This window comes from Scomber scombrus, chromosome 9, assembly GCF_963691925.1.
Source record: "Scomber scombrus chromosome 9, fScoSco1.1, whole genome shotgun sequence".
NCBI lineage: Eukaryota > Metazoa > Chordata > Actinopteri > Scombriformes > Scombridae > Scomber > Scomber scombrus.
This window is the reverse complement of record NC_084978.1, coordinates 26,637,711-26,658,944: the sequence shown is the minus strand read 5'-3', so window position 1 is coordinate 26,658,944 and position 21,234 is coordinate 26,637,711.

The window sequence follows — 21,234 nt, the reverse complement described above, 5'->3', positions numbered from 1 at the left end:
GATTAAGATGTTCTCTCAGAGTAGATAGAAAGGACTGATTAAAAAGACAAAAATAATCTAATTGTTTATTCATCTTTAATAATTTGCTTTAATGAAATTGTAAAATGTGAGTTCATGGAATTATTACGCAGTAAAGTTCAAAGACTTAATAAATCATCAGTCTAGAATTCATATTTCACAGTCATTGAATACTTCTGTTATGTGGGAGCTGAGCTTGTGAACCCAAGTGTGTAACACGGAGAAGCGAGGAGACTGGAGTAAAATAAAAGATGAATATTTATTGCAGTGTTTGAAGGGATGGGATGTTGAGCCAGGGATGAACAAAGCAGATGACCGGATGCGTGGAGAACCGAGCAGGTGGCTGACTATGGAGAGCAAGGGGCAAGTCATAGCTGAGCCAAACAGAGAGTCCAGAGTGTGGGTAGCTGAGCTGAACAGGTCCAGAGTGGAATCCGGGGAGTAGCTGAGCCAGGCAGGCTGGATTCAGGAGCAAGGCTGAAGACATGAAGGACTGGAGGTAGGGGCTGGAGCAGATGAGACTGTAAAGAGTAGAGAAACAGTATCAGGCAATGAGCAAATATGCAACAAGTGTAGCTTGAGACGTAGACTGAGCAGGAGCTACAATCTGGCCAAGATGATAGTAGATGTGGCAGAGCTGAGTCTTGATTACAGGAGGTGATGCAGCTGGTGGGGCTAATTACTTCATCTGCCATATGTCTGGTCCTTTTTCTCCAAGTTTCAATCTATGACATCACAATAACACTGATACACGCAATATCAGATTGTGCCCAGGTTAATGGAGGTAATGGTCCTGGATCAATAAAATAAATTACCCAGGATCATTATGGCAGTGATAGTCCTGGATCAACAGTAGCACTGCAGTCTTGCAAAACAAAAATGTTTTGAATAGGCTAAAGAAAGAAAGAAAATATGGTCATTGCAGATCTTTGTGTGAATGATAAACAAGGCATTAAGGAATAACTGACACATTTTTTTTATTGTTTATATATATATTTTTGTTATTGTCAGTAAAGCCTATATGAAAAAAGCAAAAATTAGTATCTCTTATGAGTAAGTATGGTTCAACTGGCCCCCACCAAAATTAGTTAAGTTGTTTCTGGAAAAATTACAATGCTCGTGTTCATTTTAATGTTGAATGTTGACCAAAGCAAGTTATTGACAAGCTTACCTGGTGGCATAGACTACCTAGTTTGCAAGCTAACTGGGACTTTATTGAAGATGCAGCAAACACAACAGGCATCAACGAACCGGTGACAACGGTAGAACAGCTTTTCAAACTCTGTACATTCAAACACTTTATACTACTGTGTTGCGTGTGGGCGTTATTAGTTTAGTGTCTGGTCAACCTGTGTGTCAGGTCAACCTGACTCGACATGTTCAGCCGACATCAGATTTCCTGGAACCCTAACAACTTTCTCGTAAGTGTTGGCTTCCTGATCTCTTTTGGGGATATCGATATGGTAAAAACAACTCCTTAAAAGGCTTGTTGCTACATCCCCAACTGGTACGACTGTTGACCTTTCGTCTCTCTTGTTGTTCTCACATTTTACCATGATACACACATATCTGCCTCTACAAAGCCAGAAACTTTTTTTGATGCATGTACCAGCCAAACAGTTCTTATTTGAGTGAATGGCCAATAAGATTTGGTATAGCATTCAGCACTTATAACACATCCATATGTGAGTGTCTGTGTTTTGTTAAGTGGTGCTATTAATCTTCATTGAGCTCTTGAGGACTGAGACTACCTTTCTTTATCAGCCACACGCATGTCCATCTGTCTCTGTCAGAGAACATGAGAGGTAGAGACACAGAGAGGAAGAGAGGGAGTGTGTTTGTGTCCCAGGGAAAATGTGAATGTATATTTAGTTAAGGCCAAAAGAGACTGCCAGCTTAATTGGCCTTGGCCGGGCAGTAAATGTGACAGGGAGGGTGTGTGTGTGTGTGTGTGTGTGTGTGTGTGTGTGTGTGTGTGTGTGTGTGTATGTGTGTGTGCGTGTGTGTGTGTGTGCGTGCGTGTATGTGTGGAGAGTAATTATGTGGACTGGCATTGTTTCTTTGTAGGAACCATGCTGTAGACCCTTTTTGCACCCGTTCATCCTTCTATTTCATCATTTCATCATCTATTACATCACAGTTATCTATCTATATATCTCGCCTACAGGCATTCTTTGTTAGAAATAACTAATCTATATCTCACCACATTCTCACACTGAATGACTGGAACTGGAAATTTAAAAAATCCAATAACTACCGACTAAGAAGATACCTTTATCACTGAGCCTCAACACAAAATGAGAGTGGACCATCAATCCAAACTTTCCAACAGAGGAATCTGATTTGCATTTTTAACTGAATAGGACAATACAAAATACAAGAAATAAAGAAACCATAAGACAAAAGAAAATGTAAAATCCTGTCTGGTAAAGGTAATTTAGAAATACTTGGCCTCCGAGCATACTAAATCATCCCACATTCACCGAGTAATATTGTGCCTTTTACAGAGGGCGCAATATTACATTTACTGCAGTGGTTGATGTTTTACTCTATTTAGTCATACATTATGAAAATATTAAGATTGGTCAAATAATTGATATTAATATATATAATGAACCCATCGAAAATTATCTCCAGATTGCAGTTGTGCTCAGCTCTGCAGAATGTTTTAGTGTCTTTCTGCTTACTGTTTTGGTTTCACGGTCAGCAACCTACCAGGCCAATAACAAAAGGCAGTCAAAGTTAGCAACTAGCTGGTGAAAGTGAAGCATTTAAAGTGGCAGATAAAGCAACTAGCTAAAGTTGCAGATATTTTTCTCAGGAATAGGAGGAGACCATAAAAATGAGCAAAAGGAAGACTGAATAGTGGATTTTCTTTCAATAGGTGGCCAGAAACAGAAACAGGACTCCAAATGAAGGATAATGTAGTTTTTGTGTCTGCTGGATGTGTAAATAGGAAAGCGTTTTCAAGCAAGTTAGCCATATCAACTTAAGATGTCATAATATGTTAATGTTGTGTTTATAGCTGCCTCCAAGAGGCCAAATATTTAGTTACTGCAAGTTTAAGTATTTAGCTAAAACCAAGGGGTGATTAGCTTAGCACTAAGAATGGAAACAGGGAGAAAGAGCTAGCCCAGCTCTGTCCAAAATTTAAAACCACCTTTTAAGCTCAATTATTAACATGTTGTATCTGGCTAAAGTAATCATTACCACGGCATGTGTTTAATTTCAGTCTGTAATTTTTACATGGTGTGTGCACAATTGCTAGTCACAATGCAGACCTCTTTTACTCATTGTAAATGTATGCCTAAAGTTAATTAATTTAAACCAACATCCTTGAGTTTCAGTGAAAAAATGTGAAAATGAATTCAGACAAACTTTTATCGTGGGGTACAACCGCTCCGATGGAGTTTGGTGACATAGTTCTAATAATTCATCGCTCCACTTAATTATTTATGTGTTTCTTCATCAGTCATTGCTACACTGAATTGACATGGTGGACTCAGTGATACAATATCTAGTATCAGATACAGAGAATTGATGCCCTTGTGTATAATTCACTTGACTATCTTTGCCTCAGAATGATTTCCCTCATAGGTTTCTGAGTAGGCCATTGACTCATCATTATTTTATTAGAGGGCTCTAAAGGCAGCAGTTATTCTACAGCCTCTGGTGCTGTGATCTTCACTGTCCAAATGGGTTGTTTTCGTCAGTGGGCCGTGAGAGGGGATTTTCAGCTGTATTGGGAGGCAGTGTGCTGTGACTGATTCAAATACACAGCAGACATCTGCACTGGTCCTGACACACACACACACACACACACACACACACACACACACACACAGCAGGAGATGATGCTAGTGTGTGCTGAGTATCCCTTTACTCATGGGAGGAAGAGAAAATGTATTTGGCCTGCTGGTATGAGCCTTTCTTGCTCTGTCACACACATACATACACACACACACACACACACACACACACACACAGACACACATACACACACACACACACACACACACACACACTGGCTTTTGCTTTATGATCTGCAATATCAGATGTGAGGTTCAGATGCAGAGTTCACTCCCAGTCACTTCACACCTCAGGTACAGTTCAGTTTTACATTACATAGAAACTCATCGCATTCTGCTGCATGTGTGTGTACATAAGAAAGATAGTGAGATCAAGAGATGTACGTACATGAAAAAAGGTATATGCACTATATATCCACAGGGCAGTTTATGTACATCAGAAAGAGCTACAGTAAACAAAAATAGGCAGAGAGGTAGGGGTTATTCGGTACTTGTAGGTCATGGGAAGGTGAGAAAATTGCAGCATCTGAGGATACTATAATTGTAGGTATGTACAGTATGTTTGTGTGTTAGGTTGATTTGATAAGAATACAATGTATGATTCACCCCAGCTCACAGACCTAATGTGCTAAGTATGCCTGCTGTGTGAGTAATTCCCTCAAGTAACATATGTTTAAATGTTTAAAAGAAATCTTTGACATTTAAAAATTGATTGTTTCGTTCATCAGCAAATACCTGCATTATTTGAAGAAGGCGTGTATTTTATCATTTTTCACTCAAACCAAAGGGCACAATGAGCTGCGGCATTCATTTCAATTACACTCTTCAATGTGATCTCATTGGATTGTGTATAAATAGAACACCACTTTTAAGGATATTTCGTGGTTCATATGCATTTTAAGCTTTTCAGATGTCATTTAATGCGGTTAGTTAGGTTTAGGGACAAAAAACACTTGGTTAAGTTGAGGGAAAGATCATGGTTTGGGTTCAAATGTTCAGTAAAATGCGGTCAAAGTATTCCCACTGTGACATTTGAATGCAACTTTTGCAACTAACTAGTCATCCACCCAACCCACCTCCTCCTAATAAGCCAGGGTAAAGTAGTAAAAGTGGTCAAATTAGTATACATTTTCATCAGTGCACAATGCTGCAATAAGCAGAAAGCTATTGATAGAAAGAATAGAAACAAAACACGTTACAAAGACCAGCGCTGAAATCAACAGTATCTTTATCTTAAAGCTGATTTACATTTCATATATTTCACTATTATTTTCTGTATTCATTCTGGGTTTACCAGCAGACTTTTTAAAAGTCAAGAATGTTTCACACTTGGGAGCGCCCTGGTGGTCAAGTGGTTAGAGCGCATGCCACATATTCGCAGTGTCCCTGTCTTGAATCTTGCCAGGGACCTCACAGCAGGAGCCATGAGGACCCACGAGATCTCGCGAATTCACTGATAATCGCGCGATATAGCGGGATATACTTTCTATATAGATAACAGGCGGGGAGTTCCGGTCCTCTGAAATGAGGCCAATGCGGAAGTAACTTAAAACTGCATTCTATCAAAAGGCCACCAGGGGGCGACCGTTTTGGTGTCAAAAGGACTTCCGTCTCTATGCAAGTCAATGGAGAATTCACCAACTTCTCACTTGATTTCTAACCTCAGTAAACGTTTTCAAAATGTGTTTATGGTCTCAATCGCTAGTTTAAAGCCTTCTTCAATGAAGTATGATGTTCATTTGTGAAATTTTGGCCTCCCTGATTTTATATTTGACGATAAAGCAGGGTATGCATTAGGGTGTGGCTACGTCGTGATTGACAGGTTAATTGGTTCACAGGTTCAGGAGGGCGCCTCATGCCCCTCCTGATGCCCATATAAGTAGAATCCGTGTTTTTATTTTTCCCGGCATGCACCTGAAATTTTCAATATGGCGCTGCTCAGATCCGATACTATTGGCCTCCGAGCAGCAGTCCACAAACCAATGGGTGACGTCACGGATGTTACGTCCACTTCTTATATACAGTCTATGATAGACCACAAAACCAACACATCCATTCGGAGGAGTAGTAGGGGTGCCTGAAAACCCCTGACTTCAGGTCTGGCTCCGCCTATTATGACGTTTTCAAGGTATAGTGCTGGGAAATATGATCCGCCGTGAACACAGTGTATTTTATTTTGAAACTGGACGTTTTTTATTTTGTATTTGTGCTCGACTTCCTGTCCCGCACGATCTGCTCTGTGCTGAATTGCTGCGCCGTGATCCAGCATCCGGCAAAAATAGAAGCTCAGCGTATGTCCTCCGGAGGCCTCCGGACTGCCGGAGCCGTTCCGCAGCCATGACGGAGCCGTTCCGCAGCCGGTGGAAGTACACACATTGACTAGAATGGAAACGGATCGGATCTGCTGCCGTGCCGGAGCGGATCCGGACCCGGTGGAATTTAGTAGTTTCAAGGCACTTTGTTTTTTGTATTGTCTCGCCAAGCAAGGCCAGCCATTTCCCACTGTTTCCAGTCTTCGAGCTAAGCTAGGGTAAACATATGCTGGAAAATTGATATTCATTTTCTAAGCTGACTCTGAAGTACCAAACTAGCAAGCAACAGAGCCTGGTTTCGCCTGCTTAATGGTCCCTGATGATTCTTTGCAGGTATGGTGCTCAGAATGTGATCGAAATGTGAAGATTTATTTGAGATTCATGAAAGTAAATCTGATTTAATTTCTTTTCCCTTTTTTTAATAAAAGGTCTAATTTTGTTTTTTGAGCTGATAGAGATTTTAAAAGATTTTTGGCATAAATCTGAGCTAAATTTAATTCAAAAGTTTATGTTCTTTATAGATTATAACGTTAAGTTTAATGGCATTTATTGACTATATTTTCGACACATAACTGGTGCTACAGGATCACCCAGGGAAACAAGTGTTTTTGGCAGAAGTGCTTAAAAATAAAATCCTCTTACAGTGTTATATGCAGTTTTCCAAGTGATGTGCCATCGTAGTCTACAACCTGGATTCATCTATATATTGTCTGTTTTTACACATTCTGTAAATCATGTTGGCCCTGATCCCAAACACATTAGAGAAATAAAAAAGAATAGCTACAACCATACTGTACTACCACCAACATTTGTATTAAACATTATGTTTCACTGAACCTCAATACATATTGGCAGGCTGAGGAGAAAATGGCAGAAAGTGGGCTAACTTTATTCTTACTGGACAGAAGCCATTGTATGGAGGTCCAACTTAGAGGCAAGGAGAATTTATTTCCTACTGTGAGTATGATAAACATACTGTAGAAACATTGTACTTTGCTGGTTAATTTTTTATGCTCTCAGTTTAACCACAATAAAGTTTAGAGTGCCTGTGGGTGTTCAGCAGAGAAGGATCTGGTCATGCTTTATGAGCTGAATGGGTTGTTCCAAGACAGTCATCTGCTGGAGAGACATTTAAGAGGGCAGAGTTCTTTTTTTTTCTTTTTTTAAAGAGAAAAACTGTTTCAATATTACATCCTCATGTTGATCTTCTTCGCTCTTTCAGTTTGACCAGTGTGTCAGTTACATTAATTTTATCTGCACTTACAAAAGTCACATTCAGCTTATCGTTTGTTGTCATGCTGAGTCATCTGAGTGAAATGAAACAAATTTTCTTAGAAATGAATAAGTGGCTTAACCTGGCGATATGTTACTCATATACTGTATATGGTAACTTTTGAAGGGGTAAGCTCAGACAAATATGTTAATTGTAGTTCACATCAATAATGATGTCCCAGCATGGTGTTAAAACTCTTTGAGCAATCACTGTGAGCTGATTAACACACTTTTCAAGCCCTGATCTTGTTGCCCATGTTTTCCTGTGAACTTTAATATGTGTGTGACTATGATGCTCTGCAGCCTTTCTGCAGTAATACACCACATGGAAGTTCAGGCTACATTACTGTTTCCGGAAACGTCAGATGAGTCTCACAACAGGGGATTCACTGCTCAGTACACAGAGAGATGACACACCTGCCCTGTGTGTGGTCTACACTCTGCTGGCTGCCAGCCTGAAACGTCTTTTCCACTTAGCATTAACGTGTGTCTCGTGTTCAGTCTAACCCAGGGATCCAGTATATATAGATATTAGTGTACACATGAGAGTATCTGATTTGTGATCGGCAGATAAAGAAGTCACAGAATTTGGGGTCCAGGCCTAGGCTGAATATTTACTCTGTTAGTTTGTTTGGTATGACCATATTGAATGCTGAACTATAGTGGATGAACAGCATTCTGATGTAGGTATCCTTATTTTCCAGATGGGAGAGTGCGGTGTATAAGGCAGTCCAGGGGCCATCCTTTGTACATCTGTTGGGCTGGTATGCAAACCGAAAGCGGCCCGATGTGGAGGGAATAGTGGATTTGATGTGTCCCAGTACGAACCTCTTGAAGCACTTTATAATGACAGGTGAGAGTGCAACAAACATTTGAAAACATCTATAAAAAAACAAATCACCCCTGCATCATACTTCGTGTCTCTTCTGTTGATCTTTATGCTTAGTATGTTCCAAAGACAGTATCACACTTTCCTTCAAGCTCCAACAGTAGTATCATAATTAGCCCATGTATTGATGAAGTGATGATTGGTTGGAATGTACAGAACAAACTATAACACAGTGAAATGGATTATGCTGCAGAAACAGTTTGACAAGTCTATGGATATTTTGATATGTTTTGACATGTTTTGCTGTGACTGTGGCTTGTTATTGAATGCCATTGTAACAGCTGTGAATCCAAACTGACTCCAACTCAGATCCTCTACAAAGATACAAGATAAAAAAATTTTGGAACCTTTACTATTCAAACTAAAATGAGGAGGTGTATTTGATTTTAAGAAATACACCTCCAGGCGTTGGAAAGTATGTCAATTTTTCGACTTTATTCAAACATCTGCAGCCTGTAAATTGATTTACCTTGTCTGTCTTACAGTATTTGCTGTGTCTGGTTAGATGGATAAATGAACAGAACTTCAATGTTTTGAAATGTCAGAAACATTTCCTGCTGAACTAAAACACCACCTGTCTTTGTCCTTTGAAATGTTTTGCAGGAGGAATTAATTGATAAAGCACCGACTTTGTCAAACTATATCATTGTTTCTAATATCCAGTCTGACCTCAAATATCCGCAGCCTGAACACCACAGCTGAGAACAGCTTGAGTATATATTCTTTTTTCAGCATTGCAGAGGTAACACTGAAACCTCTGTATCTCTTTAATTAGAAAAAGGAATTAAAGTCGTGGGTTAGATTGGTGTTTAAGTGACTGATAAGACCTCTTGTTGCACCTTGCCAACCTCTGCAATCACAGCTATTTAAAACCCTCTTACGCTGAAAGGAAACTCGGATCAGAAGCCAAGAGACATAAATCAGGGCAGAAATACTAAAAAAAAGACAAGAGGAGAGAGTGTAACAAAGAAACTGAGAAAAATGGAGAGAGAGAAGGCACAGGACAGAATGAGTCCCAAAAAAGACAAAAAGAAAGAACGAGAATAATATATTAGAGGGGAAACTCTAGTCTCATCTAATATGCATTATGTAATAGAGATAAAATGAGGGAAAGAAAATGCAGAAAGAGGAAAAAAAGATAGGTGAACAGGTACAGGTGTTCATGTGGAACTTCATTTGAAAGAGAGAGAGACATTAAGGGGCAACAGAGAGACACATATCTCACTTTACAGTCCAGTGGCTGATTGCTGCTGACTGGAAGAAAGGAAGAAGAGGACAGAACTTTCCGACCTCTGAGAAACAACAGATAAATAAAATTGAATTAATAATGCGATGGGCCATCTGTTCTTTTTCTGACCTCTTGTCTAAGGTTTGAAGCCTCAATAAGGAGCTGTTTCATGTTGCCCCAGCTGAAATGATTTCGCCACCAGCCTTGGTTATTTATAGAGATTTCTTTGATTGACGTAACTTTACTGTCCTGGTCACCTCATCTTTTCTGCCTCCGGGCTCCTCAAAGTGCTAATGACCTTTGACTTTCCCACTCCAGTCAGAACAAAGCCCTCACTTACCACAGTAGACTCATTTTTTTCGTGAAGGCCCTCATGTCACCTTGTCCAAACTAAATTACATTCACTCACGAGCCCTCAAAAATCCTCCGCCTTCGTCCTCAGATTTAATCTCATCTCCGAGCACTTCTCGCATGAGTGTCACAGAAATAAGGCCACAATGGCACTCATCCATGTGTCTACAAGTGCTAGTGTATATTGGGATATAATGGGATCTTGGAATTGAATCTCATTCTGCTGTTGGGCTCATTGTAACACGGGGCAGTATATATCAGTGAGTATGTGGCGGCTATAGGCTAATCTAGAGATATACACACAAGCTGTCGATGGCTTTGGTGGCATCAGTTGTAAAGTCGCACTTTGAAGCTGGAGTGTTTGTCAGGGGGTTCAATTTTTAACCCCTTTTTGTGCGACGTTAGACAATACATATGCTAGGGAAACTCTGTAAAATCTCCAACCAAAACGACCAAATACTTTCAGTGGTTCAGTATAGCCTTCCACAAGAAATATATTTACAAAAACAACTCATATGAGTATTTGTAGACAAGTTATGATGGTGGCAGGTTTTGAAGGTAAAGGAATGCCTGTGATAAAAAAAGACTTAAGCAGAGAGACCTAGGTTCCTTATGGGAACTACAGGTCATGAGGAAGTCACAGAATATTTTGAATACTTCCGGGCATATCTTAAGAAATTAATTTTCATTATTGCCTTCAGGGCGTCGCTAGGCGGTTACCGCTTGTAAGGGTTTTTCCAATTCCTTTATCCCCTCTGCTCCGACTGCTGAACAAATCTATATGAGGTCCAGTTGTATCTGTATGTTATTGCACTGTGCAGTTGGATACTGTAATGCATTTTTATCATTCAGAGCTTGTCCAATAAATAGTTCATTAAGAGGTAGCCTATACCTCTTAATGAACTATTTATTGGACTAGGGCCTGCAGACTTTGCACACTGATTTTGCAGATTTTGCACTTTTGCACACAGCTGCCAACTCTTCTTTCTTCTGTGTTTTATCTTGTTATTTATGTGTACGAGTATGTTGTGGTGCGAGCTGTCAAATGAATTGCCCTTCAAGGGATTAATAAAGTTGTCTTGAATCTTGAATCTTGAAAAAGACAATGGGCCTCATGCAATATTATTATTATTATTATTATTATTATTATTATTATTATTATTATTATTATTATTATTATTATTATTATTATTATTATTATATATCCTACAGAAGGTGTTGTCACACTATCAACTGCAACACAAGATAATACTGAACAGAGATCTGCAGAGAGACACGGAGGCAGCTGTCAGAGTGAGAGAAGTTTTCTAGAAACTACTGAAATGTGAGCGCTGCTGCACCAAAATATGCTAATACATATCATAAAGTCTAAAAAAACGTCTGTAAAATGGCAGCTATCATGATGATGGTGATATGGTAACCAGAATATTTATATTGCATTTCATTTGTTTTAGATAAATATTTAATTTTAGTTGATTTTGGCACCATATTTAAAGTCCAAATTCATTCATATTAAGACATTATACATACATACATATATAAGTGAGTATACTTTTAAGATTGTTTTCAGCAGTGGGCTATCTAGCAAACCGACAGAATCTGACCCCTCTCACATGTTGAACTCTGGACATGTGTTAATGAAATCTGGTAGGAGGTATAGGGTCCTCTTGCGTAAAGATATCACACCACTTCTATCATTGATCTTGAAAGACAAAGAGGATAATTGACATAATCAGAAGAGCTCACTCTTAAAATAAAGTTGTGGTTTAACAGCCAACACCTTTATTGGACACTACCTGGCCAGTACAGCAAACACAGTTAGCAAAGTAGTTAGTTAGTAGAGAAAGAGTAGAACATAGTGAAACACTGAGTGAGCTGAAGATCCAGATATTTTTTCTCAGGAGTTGGTGGAATCAAAAACAATGTCAACCATTTATCCATTATGTTTCACTTCAGCTTAAATTGTTTGGACTTTTCTGCTTACTTGCATATCGGTTTTCATCCACTCTTCCCAACATGTGGTGTTCTTATGTCAAATCATAATTCTGATTTGATCGAATAATTTGCACTCCAGAATCTTTCCATGTACCTCTTGGTGGCTGCAGAAGTGCTTCTGGTTGGGAATCATTGTGCTCGAAGAAATAAATATAAATGGGCCACTGTAGGCATTGCTGGCCTTCCTCTGGCCTAGACAAAATGGATGTGATCCTGTAATGGCCCATAGCAAGTATAGCCCAAATATCCCAAATCAAATGTGGGCCTTTTTTGGTAAAGATGCGGCGCTCTTGGGTATGTGTATTCAGGATTTGGGCCAGTTTTGGTTTATCTGGTTGTTCTTGGTTGACATACAGCATTGCTATTGCTTGCTTGAGGCCCAGATCTGGGAAATATAGCAGACCACCCAGTTGCCTGTTTCATGTGGTATGTGAGCTGGATGAAATCTTATCTGAAAAATGAAAATGTGCTCCTTTGTACTGTTGGAGATTACATTTAGGTTTTTGGAAAACGACAGCTATACAAATCACACACAGATCAAATCATATTCCTCATCTGTCAATCATTCCCCTTCCATGTGTATACTCTGCAATCAATCTGTGGCTTTTTGCACCACTCCCAACATTAACTGATCTCAGCAAGTTTCAATACTTTCCCATCTGCTCTCTGTGTAAATGTCTGTCTCTTGTTGTGTGTCGGAGTAAAATTTCTCCCTTGATCATCCCTCAGGTTAACAGGCTGGTTCTCGCTGTCCTTTTAGTTTTATTTCGTGTCACATTTCCCACCTGCAGTGACCATTTCACATCCCTGCCAGCATGTATTGAGGTTAATTAAAACAGGGTGCCAGATGGTGCAAGTGATAGAAATCCATTGGTTTTGGTGCAAACAGGTGGTTGCTCTTATGTAAATGGACCCTGGATGTAATCACCCATTTTGCCCTCAAAACAAGCAAAATATTAGCATGTGTGAGACAAAATTTTTTAGAAACCTTAATATTGATTTGTTACAGAGTTTATTTTCTCACTTTTAAATTGAGTTTAAATGGAGATTGGGAGCACTGCAAGATAGTACAATACCCTCAAGTATTGGAAAAAACACTGTGAGCCATTACATATTGATAAATTACTAATGATGTGAATTCATTGGAAAAAAGATACAAAATGTGAGGGTGGAATGTAAATGGGTGTTTTAAATAGACAGACCAGGTTAATCAAGTTGAAAGCTCTTATCATTTATTTCACTCAGTGATTCCAACTTCATTCACAGCGGAGAAGTGATGAAATACAAGAAAGAGAAGTCAGATTTTTATATTTAAAAAAGCAGGGTAGGCCAAATGGGAAAAAACTAGGCTCTCAAAAAAATCTGATGGTATTTTCTAAACAAGAACTGGTGTTTATTTGGTGCTCATGTCAAATACAATGGGAAAACAGAATAAACACAAACGTCAACAGAGTAGAATAAATAAGTTGAACATCTTGCTTGCAAAGAATGCAGTATATTATTTGCAGGATTTTGATGTGCTGAATACAGTCTTAAGAGACTTCAAAAACATGTTGCTATCTGAAACAAGACTGATGTTTGTTACATTACACTTACTTTGTAAGTGCAGGGAAAAGAATATTGTGTCATGATCGAAGGATCCCTTTTCGGGAGGCCTCCACTGAGAAAAAAAACATAACATCTTTACTGCTGTTGGGGTTACTTCGAAATTTGAGGATGTGTTAGGGGCATGTTCAGAAAACAACCAGACATCCACTTTAACAGCTGTGAACAAGCTGATAGGACTGGTTTGCTCTAGTCCCAGAAGATCTAGCGAAATACACATCTGGCAGCACCTCATGTTTACTTGCTGGGAGAAGGTCAACTCACTGTACCCGAGTAGAATGCAGCTGGCTCAGGAGAAATCCCCTCTGGCCAAAAAATGCTCAATATTCATGGCTGAGAGTGTTATCTGTATTTTTAAATGTTTTATTTAGTATGTCACCACAATGAAAAACCAATGAAACAGACCAAATAAATATAATTTCCCTTCAGTTTCACCTTGATGAAGAAGCACATTATCAGCGGGCATAAACCGCATCCCATAATGAGTAGCCCTGTGCATACTGTGTGTACTGATGAAGTCTAAAGATGTCAATTTTGAATCCAAATGGACAATAATAATTTCTGGCAAATCATCATATAATATGTTGATGCAGAAAGCAAACAGACTATCTTTATTTGATACTGAATCTAATCTACAGTTCCTTTTCTTTTCATTCTTTTCATTCTATGCTCTTATCCTTACATCTCCTACTTATCTTTCATTCCCTATCCCCACCAAGTTGCCCTCTTCTCCCAACTGTTCTCCTCTCTTATCTTCTTGACTCCCTTTTCTTCTCCATTTTTCTCTCCCCTTCACCCCTTGGTCATCACTTTCCTCTCTGGTTTTTCCCACTCTTGAATGGAGTTGTGAATTTGAATTTTATGGAGTCACTGGGTCTTCTGTTAAGCTCTTCCTAAACCCTGGGAACAGGAGATAAGGAGCTGGAGGAGGTAGATCCCTCCTCAGGGTCTTTTCTTGCACACTCGCTCAATCTCAAACCCTATGATCTCCCCCTATTTTTTTTCCTGATCTCTTTTCTCTCCATCTAATTTTCTCACCCATTTCTCTGAAACAGAGCATCTCTGTTGCATGTTTTGTCCCAACGTTTACTTCCTGTCTCTTCATATCTCTGTATGTGAGTGACATTGTTTCTTTTTCTGTCTCCCCCTCCTTCCCCACATCAGTCTCCTCTTGTCTCTCTCAATTTCTGTTCGTTTCCCTGCCTCTCTCTATCTTTCTCTCTGATCATGGCAGTGCCCCCGTGCTGTAAGCTGTGTGATGCTTCAAAAGAGCAACAGTAGCTGTACTTTTCTCCCGATGGCGACGTCTTTCTTGCTGAGCGCAAAGGATGTTGGAGCAAAAGATTTGTCGAGGGAAGAGGGGGCAAGACAGAAGAGAGCAAAGATATTGAGAAAAAGATGAAAAGACAAAGAAAAATATTAAAGGCGAAACTTTGCAAGACAAGAAAAGAAAGGAAATCTAGAATGGGAGCAAAAAAGAAATCTGACACTCTCTCTTGTGACGATGTGCTTGAGGATCACAGCTTGTGTGGCGCTCAATGTCAGAAAGGGGATTGAATATAGTTGTCTCTCTTTCAGAATACAACTGAATAAGTCATAACAAGAATTATTTCATATAAGGCTATCTGGAGTTCAACATGATGCAATCACAAAACTATAACACTGTATGATTTTAATATTTCGGTTCTCAGACTTGTAAATGCCGATATCACAGAATAGGCGTGGCATTATTGGTCTTGATTTGTACAGTACATCTATCACCTCTGACATGTGGAAAATTTCAATTCATGTGCAACTATCAAATTGAAAGGAGCATCAATGTGGGGGAAGATTCTGATTAGCTGAATATAAGACTGCTTATCATATCTGACCTGATCAAACATAACTTGAAAGATGGCTTTGTGTAACCGCTGCTACCTACTGTATCGTACAACAGGTGTAATGTAGCGCAGTGCAGGTTTTATTGATAACAGATGATGCCTGGATCCTATACAGTCATTCTGGTGCCAGTATACATGTATGCTGGATCTCCATAGGTACAAAGGTTTATTATTAACAGGAGATCGGGGTCAAACATTCAGTCTGAATTAGCATAGCCCTGACCCCTCATTTATGATTAGCTTTTAACAAAGGGTCAGTCTGGAGAGATAGCCTCTGGCCTGTCCTTTATGGCCTGTCCTTTATGGCTAACTTTTAACCTTTGTTAGACAATGCAGAACTAACCCTTAAAAACCCCCACAGGATGTCTTGTGATTGTGTAGTTTCAGAGGAAGGGGGTCACATGGAAGTCACACACTATTACACCTGTTTAAGGATTTCACAGGAAGGTCACATATCCTGGAGTGTGAGAAGATGGAGGACGGAGGCAGATCAACAGCCAATCAGGAGGAAACAGCACCTCAAACATTGCATAAACATTCTGTATTGTGTATAAAAATGGGTCAGGGAAAGCATAGAGTCAGACTTCGTGAACTGACAGACAAGAAAACCTTGATACACAGTGCTGAGCTGCATCTCATATTACATTGCTTTCAAATGATGTATACCACTTCTATGTGGCATATACTGTTGACCTGCTATCTCCCCATAAAGATCCCCTGTCCCCTTCAAAAATAGGTTACACATACTTGCACCTACTTAGCCTATCACAGAGCTGTTTACAAGTCATTTTTTACAAGTCCAAGTCAAGTCTCAAGTCTTTGAGCTAGAGTCCAAGTCAAGTCTCAAGTCTTTGAGGGTCAAGTCCAAGTCAAGTCTCAAGTCTCTGGTCAAGAGTCCGAGTCAAGTCTCAAGTCTCTCGCCAACACTAAATCAAATTCAAATTCTGACCTTAGAGCTGTACAATCCTTCATCCTGATCAGTTAGCCTTGCGAGCACCTGCCCATGTCTGTTTTTGTGGTGTTTTAACTGTCTGCTGTCACTGAAGTTTGTATGTATGTATCTGTTTGTATGTTGAGATGCCCTCTCCTGAAACTGTTACCAAATCTACCTTCGGCTATTACCTTGACCTAGACCTTAATATAGGACAGTATGAAAATGTATCAATTGTAGGTTCACTATAGAGAATCTACTGCAATGTGATGTGATGAAACATACACTAATAATTATTTCAATTCCATAACTGTATTTTCTTCAACAAAGAAATAATTATTTTAACAATGTTGTAAAATATAACAAAATGAACAAAACATGAACATCACAGAAACACTGTACTGCAGTTTAACACTGTGGTACAAACACATGTTCATTATTTTTTTCTCCAAGCTGCCTTTTATCTGCTGCTTAACACAACACACAGCAGGGAATGTGTGGGGATATTATAAAATATATATATATAAAATGACCATAGTTAACGCAACGTTGTGTTTTTTAATAGTTAGTAGCGGAGCCACTAAGTTAGTGGCACTAAATAACGGAGTTGCGGTGGTTTCCTGTCTGAGCTTTCAAAATAAAACCTTTGCTATTGTGCGCTTCTTATTATTATTAACAAACAAATTTGGGGCTTGTCAATTACGGGAGAAATGACGGGAGGGCGGCGGGAGATGGTTTCGAAATATGGGAGAACCAGGGAAAAACGGGAGTGTGAAGGCATTGTATCAAAACGTAATGATCTGAGGCACTCCTGCTGAACTTGTCGCACTCGCCATTGTCAATGTCTGATACTGAAGATGCGCGCTTCACACACGGCGCATGCGCGTGGCATGACGTTGGTGTTTACATCTAGCTCAGAGCCAGAGATCATACAAAAAGATGAATGACAGATAAATAATGAGAATAATAATAATAACATGAAATAAAGGTTGTTCGCGAGTCTCGAGTCGAAGTCAAGTCTGAAGTCTTTTGAGGTCGAGTCCAAGTCGAGTCTGAAGTCACAGTTTAGTGAGACTTAAGTGCAACTCGAGTCCGAGTCGCGAGTCCGAGTCCCCAGCTCTGGCCTATCACACTTGCCTTTTCGGTCCACAAGCCCAAGAGCTTTTATTAAGCACAGGAAATTAAAATCAAATCCACATAATCTTGAGTTCCTATACCTGTGCCTGAGCATTTAGAATCTAATATGTCCCCTGCTTCTCTTAGACTCAGGCTTTAAAGCAATACTCCAAAGTTTGACATTGGGAAGTTTGAACTTGGCTGAGAAGTTAGGCAGAGCTGACATTGTTCTTTCCCATAGCTTTGCTGCTGTGAGGTGAGTGTCAAAGACAGAATTGTTCATTAGTAAGACAGTCAGTGGCTACTCGGGACGGCTTGGATTATGGTAAGAGGCTGGAGGGGAGAGAGGGAGGAGGAGGTTTAAGAGCTGGCAGAGGAAAGTATATGTATGTATGTGTTGTTTGAAGACAGACTTGAAAAAATGTGAATCTGTCCTTTAAGTTAATAAAGGTACTTTATTAGCCAACATACATGCTGCAGTACAATTAGTTGACCATGATACTATATTCTACTCATCACTGCTGCCAGATAATTACAAAAGCAGGAACTCTCCAACAAAATTCATAAGCATAATTTCTTAGTGCAATAAAATATGGTTATTGGAGTTTGCACCACTGACTCACACACTCCCTCCCTTTTCTGTTCTGTTTATCTGAAGCAGATATACTAAACTGTCTTGCACATGGAGAATGTCAACCTTTATCTTGTGTAGTTTGTCATTACTCGACTGTTTGTGGGGGTTCATTCCTGTTTTAATTTACCAACGCATTCTTAGCTCAACAGCGTCAAATCTTTTCTGTAAACATGAACAAATACACTGTTTGAATGTCAGCTTTATTCTTTACACCACCCAAAATAAATTAAAACTAAGTTGATTCAGAGAGCTGCCCAAATATGACTTGGATGTTGAAAACCAAAGCAGTAATCTGCAGAGTAACATGTTTACTGGCTTTTATCTCTTGAAAAAGACAATAATTGATACATTGGAGAAGAAGTTTTTTTTTTTTTCATTTTTTAACGACTGATGGCTTTTAAAAAAAAGATTGATTTTTGGAAGGCCATGAAGAACGATTTTCAGTTCATCAAAACAGTTATGGCAAACCATCAGGTGGCTCAGGAAGGGGAAGCAGAACGAGCTTAGCTAAGGTTGTTTTCAGCAGGGGTGGAGAACTGCTGAATTTGACTGGGGACAATGTCAGGTGGTGGAAGGAACACTTTGAGGATCTCCTAAACCCGACCAAAACCCTAACCCTAATCCTCTTCAGAGGAAGCAGAGTTGGACGACTCACGGGAAGCCTCACTCATATCCCTGGCAGTGGTTTTTAAGATAGTCAAAAATAGGGCTGTGTTTCATTCAAAAATGACGATACCGATACCAATCCAAGTACCCTTAAAGTGATACTGATACCAATTGAGTACTTTATTGATACCCGTCACACATTTTTTGCACTTGCTTTTTTCCTGCTTAACAGGCATGTAGTGTAGCCACACTTTAGAGCGTTTAGGTGGCATCTTGGCTGCTGAACTGACCGACTTTACCACCACAGATGGGTTGTAATGTTTTCCATTAGAGATAGTACCTGGTACCTGGTACTTTTTTAGTACCTGCTCTGGCGAGGCTCCAAGCGAGCCGAGCCGATACTAAAATGTGACGTCCACAGACTGCCGGCCGCTGATTGGTCATAGAGTCGTCACTGGAAGAGTCATGAGCCGTCCCACACAAGAATCAAAATCCGGCATTTTTAAATACTGGCAACAGCGTTACAGCAGTTCGGCTCTCTTCTCTTGCTTTGTGTGTGACAAAAGACACAGGCAGAGCAGCAAGTACACCATCGCCCTTATGTCCTCCATTGTTTATGTGTTTGTGTCGTGCATTAAACAAGGTCACAGCAGTTTCACACAGCCGTGCTATTACGACCCCGCCCACCTTGAGTAGGTACTATGAAGTAATGGAAAAGGTTGTTCCTGGTACCAAACCGAATCGAGTCGAGCAGAGTAGTGCTACCAACTGTTTAATGGAAAAGCGCCATTAGTCAAAAAGCTCCTCAGGGGTGAGACACCGGGTGTAGATGAGATTCGCCGGGGCAGACCCAGAACATGCTGGAGGGACTACATATGAGATCCCCCATGAGGAACTAGAAGGTGTTACCGGGGTGAAGGGTGTATGGGTTTCCTTACTCAGTCTGATGCTACCATTACTTGATATCAGAGAAGCTGCAGAAAATGGATGGGTTTTTTTATTTCTATTTTTTATTATTAACTCACAAGCTGCATACTTTCAAGTTACAAAGCGTAGCCGTACTAAGAGATAAATATTCTAGTATTGATTCATGGACACTTCACTTTATTAATTACTTACCTGTGCGGCTGTGGTTCAGGAGGTAGAGCGGTTGTCCTCCAGTTGGAAGATTTGCAGTTCGATTCCCGGCTCCTCCAGTCTACATGTCGATGTGTCCTTGGGCAAGACACTTAACCCCTAATTGCTCCCGTTGCTGTGCCAACGGTGTATGAATGCGAGTGAATGGTTAGCTTCCTCCTGATGTGCAGGTTGGCACCCTGCGTGGTAGCTCCTGCCATCAGTGTATGAATGTGTGTGAATGGGGTGAATGAGTTGTAGTGTAAAGCGCTTTGAGTGGTCGAAAAGACTAGAAAGGCGCTATATAAGTACAGTCCATTTGCTAAGCGTCATCTTGCAATCCACTTTTTTTATTTGCGTTCTTTCAAATGTATCATATAGATAACCTTGGTACAAGTGTGTTGCTATCAGCTAAATGGACTAACAAATAGGCTGCATACACATCCAGCTGATTCCATGAGAAAGTACTGTATGCACTTAAGGACCAACAGAAAGAGAAAGGGTGTGGGAGGAAAGAGAGGAACCAGGACGGACACATATATTTTTTGTTCACTTTAATGATACATAAGGTCAATAGAAATTCTAGTTGTTACCAAGGTTTGGAACGAAGTTGGAAAATCAATAACACCCCTTCCTTGTGTGTAGCCTTGTGTGTAGTGTTGATAGCTAGTTTTGCTTAGCCAAGAAGGAAATTGGCAAGAGAGCTCCCTCCTGAGAATAAGGAATGCAAACACAAAGAGACAGTAATTAAACACAAGACCAACCTTTCAAAATAAAGCACAGAGTAAATCTAACAATGGGACAACTCAGTGAAGCTATGAATAACAAGGACAGGTACTGAGAGTGCAGCTCGGACAGAATGAAAAAGAAAGGAAGGGAAATATCATGTGAGGTGAAGATAACAGACCTCAGATATAATTATTTTATTGCTTTAATATAACCAATCAATACATTTTAGTAAAAACTTAATGTTTGGAACTCACAGCCTATGGCTATAGAACATAAGCTAAAAAAACACACAAATGAGACCCAACATCCAAAGCTTTGGCCTGTCAGGCCAGACTAAGAGCAAAACAGATGAACATGCAGAGAGACAGAATGCAAAAAAGAAGGAAGGCCACAGAGGGAAAAGAAACAGATGAACAGGGAAGTAAAACAAGTTAGATCAATGATTTATCAGTGTTCCCAGAACCGAAAATCCCCTTTGGCTTGACTTCAAGACAATTGTTGGTGTGTGTGTGTGTGTGTTCTTTTCTTTGACAAACACTGTAACAATTGATTTTATAGTTCAATTAATTAATATATTTCCTTGTTGTAAAAGAGGATTCATTCCCACACACACTCTCTGGTTATCTTTACACAGAGAGGTTTTGCTTATGTGCAGAGAGGAAGATATACAGAGGAGTGAGAGGATCAAGAGAGAAAACGCAGAACTTCAGTAGCTCAGTCTCTTTTATTGTATCAGGGTGGCA